The sequence below is a fragment of the Aquarana catesbeiana genome, linkage group LG01 (assembly GCF_042186555.1).
Source record: "Aquarana catesbeiana isolate 2022-GZ linkage group LG01, ASM4218655v1, whole genome shotgun sequence".
Lineage (NCBI taxonomy): Eukaryota > Metazoa > Chordata > Amphibia > Anura > Ranidae > Aquarana > Aquarana catesbeiana.
Window position 1 is genome coordinate 896025895 of NC_133324.1, and position 6818 is coordinate 896032712.

The window sequence follows — 6818 nt, forward strand, 5'->3', positions numbered from 1 at the left end:
ACCCCGACAACCAACGGCCAGGGTTGTCGGGAAGAGGCCCTTGTCCTCATCAACATGGGGACAAGGTGCTTTGGGGTGGGGGGCCGCAGCGCGCCCCCTCCCCCAAAGCACCAACCCCCCATGTTGAGGGCATGCGGCCTGGTACGGTTCAGGAGGGGGGGGGCGCTCGCTCGTCCCCACCCCCATTCCTGTCCGGCCGGGCTGCGTGCTCGGATAAGGGTCTGGTATGGATTGGGGGGGACCCCCACGCCGTTTTTATCGGCGTAGGGGGTTCCCCTCAAGGTCCATACCAGACCCAAGGGCCTGGTATGCCCTTGGAGGGGGAACCCATGCCGGTTTTTTATTTAAAATTTGGCGCGGAGTTCCCCCTAAAGATTCATACCAAACACAGTGCCGGGCATTGGCGGGGATCCAAGTCGGATCCCCGTTCATTGAAAGTCGGACACATGCCGGCTTCATGTCGCAGGGCAAAGTCGGATCCAAAGTAGGACGGCTGTCGTGTCGCACCAGTGTGAACCCAGCCTTAGTGTATTATCCCCCCAGCCCAGGAGTTGTGGAATAATGTGGGTGGATGATGGGAGTTGTATTCACTGTGGGATCTCCATCATAGTTTGCCACCTCCCTGAGATTAGTTTTTGCAGGTTGGGATGTCTGCAAGTGTGAACCTACGCAAACTGTTGCCGCTATATAAATCCTGTATAGTAATAACCTACTCTTAGGTGCCATCCGCATTTGCACGGTTACGTGTGTGTGTTCCTGAAACACACCGAAAACGCCCATAGTGCTTGCAGTGCCATTAAAGCCTCATGCAGACTTAAAAGCATAGGTGTGTGCAGGGGGTGTACCAGGTATGCCTGGGCACACCCTATTCACCCCAATACATTAGCATTATCACTCTGTGTGCCTGAAGGGAGATTGGAAATATCTCCCTCTGACTAGTTCTGCCATTAATGAAGTGCTACCGTACTTATATTTCACTGTACCAGCTCTGCCATAAGAGTGTGTGTGTATCTGTATGCATGCATATAAATAAATATAAATATATATATATATATATATATACACACACACACACGTGTGTGTTTGAGTTTTGGGGTGCACACCCTACTGCAATAGGCTACGCACACCTATGCTTAAAAGGATAGGCCTCCGTTACAAAAAAAACTGCCTATGCAGGTAAGGGATGTTTGTAGATTAAAACAAACTGTGCAGCTCTGAATAAAGATGAATAATCCCCTTGCTATAGGTGTAGGCCATGTACATTTCTTATGAAGCCTGACTGGAATACTCCCAGGACGTTGCTAAGTGAGGCCTACTTGTTACTGCTCACCTCCGCCATCACAGGAGTGAGCTCTTTCTACGATTCAAACCCCCTCACATACTCTTTCTCTCCCCTGATGCAATAGCTCTGAGATCAGTGTTTGAGAGCTCACTCATGTGATGGCGGAGGATGACTAGGCCTCACTTAGCAACGTCCTGGGAGTATTCCAGTCAGGTTTCATAAGGTATGTAAAATGGCCTACACCTATAGCAAGGGCTTTATTCAACTTTAGTCAGAGATTCAGTTTGTTTTTATCTATAGATGGCCCTTATCTGTAATGGGAGTTTTGTGGTAAAGGTGAACTATCCCTTTAAGCTCAAAAACACTGCTTGCAGGCTAAGTTCACACTGGCAGGCGTTTGAGGGGCTTTTTTAATGCTCCTCAAATGCCTATGCAAAATGGACAGCACATGGACACGTCAAAATTGAAGCCTGACGTTGAGACTGGAGGAGTTTGAAGCCTTTCAACGCCTCCCATTCAAGTCTATAGTAACGCTCCACAAATGTATTTGCAGAGCTGTTGCCATGTGTTAAAATGAGTTATATAAACAATCATGCAGGAGGAATACAATGTCCCACAATGCCCTGTAATGATAGAGGAGAGCATAGAGTTTCCTGCAGTCACTTCCTGTTTGTGCTGCTTGAAGATGGCTGACATCCACTTCTGAGGGTAGGTGTGTAAATCGCGATACAAGACGTGAAAATGTTCTTTAGAATATCTCTGAGAGACAATTGGATGTACCCAATAGTGCCTGCATTGCCCTCCTCCTCTTCCTCTTCCCAATTGCTCATACATCAGCATCATCTACAGGAGGCCAAACATGAGATGAGGCCTAGTGAGGATAGGTTTACACTAGCCCACACTGTGCGTTCTGGTTGCGAGTGCAGGCATCGCATCGATTTCCACATCCGAATCGCTCTTGCGAGCCATTCATTGTGAATGGCACCCCCACGCATCTCAGCCCGATCGCGCGCGTGGGAACCGCATAATCAAAAAAGATCCTCAAATGAACGCGGGCCGCACAGCCTGCACTAGTGTGAGCCGAGCCTAAAGGAATCCATGCTGCTGCCTTCCCTGCTAATGGATAAGGATGAGCTCCAGCGTGTTCGCATGCTGAATGTGCAGAGCCTGCTAGGAAGTCGGCATGGCGCAGTGCTAATCACAATCAGTGAGACATTTCCCGATGTGCGGCTGCAGAGATCGGGAAATGTCTCTCTACCTGTGATTAGCGCAGCGCCGTGCCGACTTCCTGGCGGGCTCTGCACGTTCAGCATGCGAACACGCCGGAGCTCATCCTTACTAATGGAGATGGCACAGGAAACGTTTACCTTGACAAGCCACACCTCACATTGTTTATTTCCTGTAATGTCACTTCCCTTTAAAAGAAAAAAAAAAAGGCGTTGTGGAGTGGTTTTAAAGTATGTCAAAACCGTGCATAGGGTGTTTTGGGAGCGTTTTTAAAGTGTCATAACACTTAAAAAATACCAGTCTAACGCCCACACTAAAGCGCATTAACGCTATAGGAGCGTTTGTTAAAGTGGTTGTAAACCCTTACAACACACTTTTTGCTACAGGTAAGTCTATAATAAGGCTTACCTGTAGCTACCCTGGATACCTCCTAAACCTAAACGGTTTAGGAGATATCACCTGTATTTGCATGTGCCGACGTCATCGGCACATGCGAGCTGAAACAATGGCACATACGTGCCGTTGCTTCAGTGAGTGTGCCGTTTCCAGCAGGTCCCACTTGCATGCACAGGAGTGACGTCATAGCGGCATTGGCCAATCACAGTGCCGGAGCCCGCGATACCCGGTAGTAACTCCGGGAGCGGAGAACGAGGACCTCTGTGGGGGCTTTGATCTCAGGTAAGTAATACATAATGAGCTAGTATGTTCTGCATACTAGCTCATTATGCCTTTGTCTTGCAGTTTTTTTTTTTTGTTTGTTTTGTTCATGCATTTACAACCACTTTAAGAGTTATGCCCTGTACACATGATCAGAAATTCGGCCAGCAAAAGACCGATGAGAGCTTTTGGTCGGAAAATTCGACCGTGTGTATGGTCCATCGGACATTTGCTGAATTCCAGCCAGAAAAAGATTGAGAGCAGGTTCTCAATTTTTCGGTCAGAAAAAGATTTGATCGGAAATGCTGATCGTCTGTACCAATTCCGAAACGCAAAATTCCTACGCATGCTCGGAATCAATTCGACGCATGCTCGGGAGCATTAAACTTATTTTCTCAGCTTGTCGTAGTTGTACGTCACCGCATTCTTGACGGTCAAAAGTTCAGCGAACTTTTGTGTGACCGTGTGTATGCAAGGCAAGCTTGAGCGGAATTGCATCGGAAAAACCATCCAAGATTTTTCAGACGGAAAATCCGCTCGTGTGTACAGGGCATGATAAATTTAGTCAAGTGTAAACAAGCCCTTACAAGCGTTTGTGCTTTTTATTTTTCTCTACCTCTAAACTACCCTTCATGTTAACCTTTGTGTCCATGCACACTATGCCCTATGCATTTTGCTCGAGAAACATGCAAAAAATTAGAAAAACACAAAAAAAGTGCAAAAAATGCGTATTTCAAAATAATTAGGTGTGTATAGGGCCTTAAAGTGATTGTAAAGGTTTGTTTGTTTTAAAAATAACAAACATGTTATACTTACCTGCTCTGTGCAAAGGTTTTTGCACAGAGCGGCTCCGATCCTCCTTTTCTGGGGTCCCCCGCTGGCACTCCTGGCCCCTCCTCTTCACTGTGTGGGCGCGCTCCTGAGTCCTGCTGCTGTGTCCATTGACACAGACAGTCCCGCGGACTCGATGTCCGTGGGGTTACCTGCAATCGTCTCACGAAGAGGAAGAACGAGGAAATTCTGATGTAAACAAGCATTTGCCCTGTGATCGGGAGCGATGATCAGTGATGTGTCACACGTAGCCCATAGCCCCCACAGTTAGAATCACTCCCTAGGACACACTTAACTCCTAAAGCGCCCCTAGTATTAACCCCTTCACTGCCAGTCACATTTACACAGTAATCAGTGCATTTTTAATCGCTAAATAAATGTGAATGGTCCCAAAATAGCGCCAAAAGTGTCCGATCTGTCCGCCATAATGACGCACTCAGGATAAAAATCGCTGATCGCCACCATTACTAGTTAAAAAAAGATTATTAATAAAAATGCCATAAAACTATCCCCTATTTTGTAGACGCTATAACTTTTGCGCAAACCAATCAATATTGCGATTTATTATTTTTTTTTATTTTTTTTTTTACCAAAAATATGTAGAAGAATATGTATCGGCCTAAACTGAAGGAAAAAAAATGTTTTTATATGTTTTTTGGGGATATTTATTATAGCAAAAAGTTTTTAAAAAATGTGTTTTTTTCAAAATTGTTGCTATTTTTTTGTTTATTGCGCAAAAAAAACTACACCACACACGCGTTTCGTCCTCTTAGACGTCTAAGAGGACAAAACGCGTCAGATAGGACCCCACTGCCGCCACTTCTTTACAGCGCTGTTTTTAATGGATTTACATGTGAGTGTATTTCTTTATTTTTAATAAATTCCATATTTGTTTACGGATTCACACTATGTGGCCTTCCTTCCTTTTTCCCTATTTGCCATCACCACTACTTGGTTCCTAACATTGTTCTGAGGGACACTACAACCTACGGTTCATTTCATAAACATCACCTCTCCAGATCATCAACAGCCACTGACCACCTAAGCTTTGTCTGACCCAACCCGGCGTATGCCCCTTTGGATCCATTCAATCTGGTAAGCCTCTTCAATGTTGGTGGTGGTGTGTCTATCTTCATCCTAGATGTCATACACCTATTGATTTGCTCCATGTTTGAAGTCATACACCTTCAGAGGACTTTCTAACATCAGGCTCAATATATATGGATGATTCCCTCCCATAATCTATGTTTGGGACTGCTGGTTCACTCTGTCATCTCCGTTGGATATTTTTAAACCTATTTAGCGCTACACTTATTTTGTTCTCTTTACTTGGCATATATCTTGTTGGCCGTGTTAGCTGCTGATTTTTCCTTTAGGGCAGCGCAGAATTATTGTGTATATCTTTCCTAAAGGAAAATAGTATAATGTATGGGCAGCCCTAGGGGATGAGCATCACTCTTTGCAGACATGGCAGCTGTATATAGTGATGAGTAGGAGAGGATGGAGCTGTGTATAGTGATGAGTAGGAGAGGATGGAGCTGTGTATAGTGATGAGTAGGAGTAGTGGCGGTGCGTCCATTAAGGGCGCACGGGAGCCACCCCCCTATATGCCTAATGGATAGATTCAATCATTGCATGAATCTATCAGTGCCCACCGCTGCCACCCCCTATTCAGGCATCCGGCCCCTTTTTGGACGCCGGATGCCTGAATTACAGCAGCGGGGGGGAGGGGGTTTGAAGCACCTAATTAGAGCCATAGGCTTCAAAAAAGGTCTCTAATAGGCTTTGAAAAAAGGTGAACTCGGAGCGCAAAGCCACCCAGTTGTGTTAGAAAAGCAAATATTTGCTTTTCTAACACTGAACCGCCTCTCCACCAATTAGGTAGCACGGGTCTGATACCCGTCACCTGATTGGCTGAAAGGACAGGTGCTGCGATTGGACTCCTATCAGGTGGAGGGGAGGAGACGCATGGAGGACACAGCTCGCCGCCATCACCCGCTGGCTGACCCGCCACCGAGATAGGGGAAGTGCTGGGCAGATGGTGAGCAGGCGGGGGGGTCACAGTGGCAGCATTTAATGGGGCACAGTGGTGGAATTTGCATTTGATGGGGCACATCGGTGGCATTTGATGGGGCACAGAGGCGGCATTTGCATTTGATGGGGCACAGTGGTGGCATTTGATGGAGCACAGTGGTGGCATTTGGGGCACAGTGGTGGCATTTGGGGGAAAAGTGGCAGCATTTGATGGGGCACAGTGGCTGCATTTGATGGGCACAGTGAGGCTGCATTTTTAAATTTTTTTTCTGAATTTTTCAGTTTGTTTGTGCCCCCCCTTAAAATGTTGAGCACCAGCCGCCACTGAGTAGGAGAGGAGAGGATGGAGCTGTGCCAAGGCTGCAGGCAGTGCCCACACTCAGCACACATTGCACCATGCTCTGCCCTCCCCAGACAGCTGCATCTTCCCAGTTCCCACGAGGTTCTTTGTTTATAATCTGCAAGTCAGACCAAACCACTCTCCTCCCAACTTTAGGGGGAGACCTGTACTTAAGTATCCCACAACAGTGCATACAGTTTATCTATGTACACTCTAATGAATGTTGCCCTTTTATAAAATAAAGAATGTTACCTTTTTATTCTCGGATCTGCCAGTTTGCCTATTCGGATCACTTTAATGGCTACCAATTGCTATCTGCCCCTCCTATAATTTGAGCATGCATGGTATAGTCTGAACCTTTAAAAGTCCCTGAGCAGCAGCCCTTCAGCTCAGAAGTTCAGAGTTTTAGAACAAGACAGAAGTTGTCAGGAGAGGAAAGGAGGAAAA

General features: G+C 46.4%; 1 protein-coding gene across 1 annotated transcript in view; it reads left to right on the forward strand.

The window, feature by feature from the left end:
• Window positions 1–6761: 6761 nt before the first annotated feature.
• The window catches only part of FAM53A (family with sequence similarity 53 member A), a 99765-nt gene continuing 99708 nt past the window's right edge, over window positions 6762–6818 (forward strand). The window contains exon 1 of the mRNA XM_073610937.1: window positions 6762–6818. This exon is cut by the window's right edge and continues 119 nt beyond it. The gene's annotated coding sequence lies outside the window, so the exon portion shown is untranslated.